We start from the raw sequence: 2500 nt of genomic DNA, 5'->3' as shown, positions 1-2500 counted from the left end.
AATACATTGCACCGTTTCTGTTCATTGGTCTTCCCTCGTCTCTCGGGTAAGGGAGAGGGTTTAGTCATACCCTGGTGAGAGATGGTACCCCGAGAGTTACACTTAGAAACCAGAACTACTGTATTGTACATAGGAAAGTGGGAGGTGGTGGGAAGGGTTGAATCTTTGTGTGCGCGCGAAAGTTTTCTTAGTTTGTCAATCTATTGTCTTCTTTTCCTTCCCCTGCTTCTTTTGCAATCTCTAGGTTCCCATTTTGTTTTTATTGAAGTCCACCTATTATTTGTCATTCTCATTATATATAATGTTTGCATAGCTATCTAAATATTTAGCTATCGTGTTTCGAAGGGTCGCGTACACTAGTATTACTTAATAAGCGAAAGGGGAATCACTAGATGAAAAATGAAGACATGAACAGTAAATAACAAGTGTACTTACAAGTCCACACGATTATATTCGGTCTCCAGGAAATGGCTGTTAAATTGGCGGAAGTGGACGGCCTGGAAATACAGGAAGGTGTCAGAGGTGTGACCTGAATGCGGAATGAAGTACTGTTCATTGCGTAACCTAACTCCTAGAAGGGAGGAAGAAATCATTTTCCGAAATACTCATTAAATCTTGGCCCTGTCGAACTAGGGGCAGACGAACCTTGAAACAATGCATTGGTTTTTATTTGATATTTAAGATTTCTTGAATAGGTTTCATAGGAAAGTTTAACGAAGAAATTATCCTTTTATATAAAACAGTTTTGGTTTAATTGGATTTTATCATTTATAGATGTTTCCACTTCATGAGGGACTGAAGTCTGACTATTATTATTATTATTATTATTATTATTATTATTATTATTATTACTGGGTAAGCTACAACCCTAGCTGGGAAATAAAGACCGAAGACTGGATGTTTCATATTATTATTATTATTATTATTATTATTATTATTATTATTATTATTATTATTATTATTATTAGCCAACCTACACCCCTAGTTGTTAAAGCAGGATGCTATAAGCCCAAGGGCTCCGACAGGGAAATATAGCCTAGTGATTAAAGGAAATAAGGAAACAGAATATTGTGCCTGAGTGTACCCTCAAGCAAGAGACCTCTAAACCAAGACAGTGGAAGACCATGGTACAGAGGCTATGCCACTTCCCAAAACCAGAGAACAATGGTTTGATTTTAGAGGAGTCCTTCTCCTAGAAGAGCCGCTTACCATAGTCTCGTCTACCGTTACCAAGTGGAAAGTAGCCACTGAACAATCACAGTAATTGTCCATAGATGGTAATTTATTTAATTAGTCCTTTATACACGATGATTGTTATAAAAGGATTTGTCTATTCATAACAGAACTTGTTATTTTATGAAAGGTAACTACCATAGAGTAACTGGTTATTGTTGTGTCTTGATTGATTAATTGATTTCAATTCTTCTGGCATCTTGACATCTAAGGGCATTGACGCCGATATCATTTATTTTATATAGAAAATAAAACAATATTCAATTAAAACCATAAAAGTTAAGATGTCATTGTAGAAGTTAAATAGTTTCCAGAAGACCTGCTTTTGAAATAAATCTAAAAATGCCGCTCGCATTGTAGGCGTGGTGTCTTGAACAGAGCTGTTATTTTAATTGACTAAGTGTATCAAAAAGATGTTTTGCAGATAATATTTATCACAGAGGAAATTCTCCATTTTTGGTTAGCATCTTGCCCCGAAAAACTCGTTCATAATTTGTTATAATTAGGTATGTACCAGAGAGTCTTTTCCCTTTATAAATGGTAGGTCCCTTGTAAGTTTTTTTTTTTTCATCCTTTTGTGTCTTGCTAATTCTATTTCATATCCCCTGGATTTTACCCTAGTTTTCAATATTTTCCTTAATAAGTTTTTGGTCTTATCTGATCGTTTTCCTTGACATTGTTTAGCAACTTTTCCATCTATTTCTTGTGCTGATTCCAATACAAATTTATTCTTTTTCTTACTTCCATTTCAGCATGTACCTGGGGGTACCTTTTTTGTATTGCTAAACTAAACATCGTATTTTTATTATTAACGTCCGCCAAAATGAGTAATTTAGTCATATCTGAGTCCAAATCAAAAGGATTTTGGGTCGAATCTTGGGGTAGATGCGATTACTATATTTTATTCGTTTTGGTTGTAAGTTATTCCAACAATAATTCAAATTAAATTTTCAGTCGCTGTGACCCCTGGGTTCAGTACTAAGGCTGCATTTTTTCTGGAACCGCGTTCGAAGCTGAACCTTTGCTTATAAGTCTACCCAGCTGTAAACTGGTACCGGGTTTGATCTATTGTGGTCAAGGAAAATGGCAGAAATGGCAGGAGGTTAGTAATGTCTCGTCCTGGGACTTACTTAGAGAAGCCAGAGAGCTAAACTTCTGAAACCACCTCCCTCCTCGAGGAAAACAAAGCGTATTGATTATATATATATATATATATATATATACACACATATATATATATATATATATATATACTAGTACACTGCAG

Source organism: Palaemon carinicauda, chromosome 40 (genome assembly GCF_036898095.1).
Source record: "Palaemon carinicauda isolate YSFRI2023 chromosome 40, ASM3689809v2, whole genome shotgun sequence".
Taxonomy (NCBI): Eukaryota; Metazoa; Arthropoda; class Malacostraca; order Decapoda; family Palaemonidae; genus Palaemon; species Palaemon carinicauda.
Note: the sequence above shows the minus strand (reverse complement) of the source record.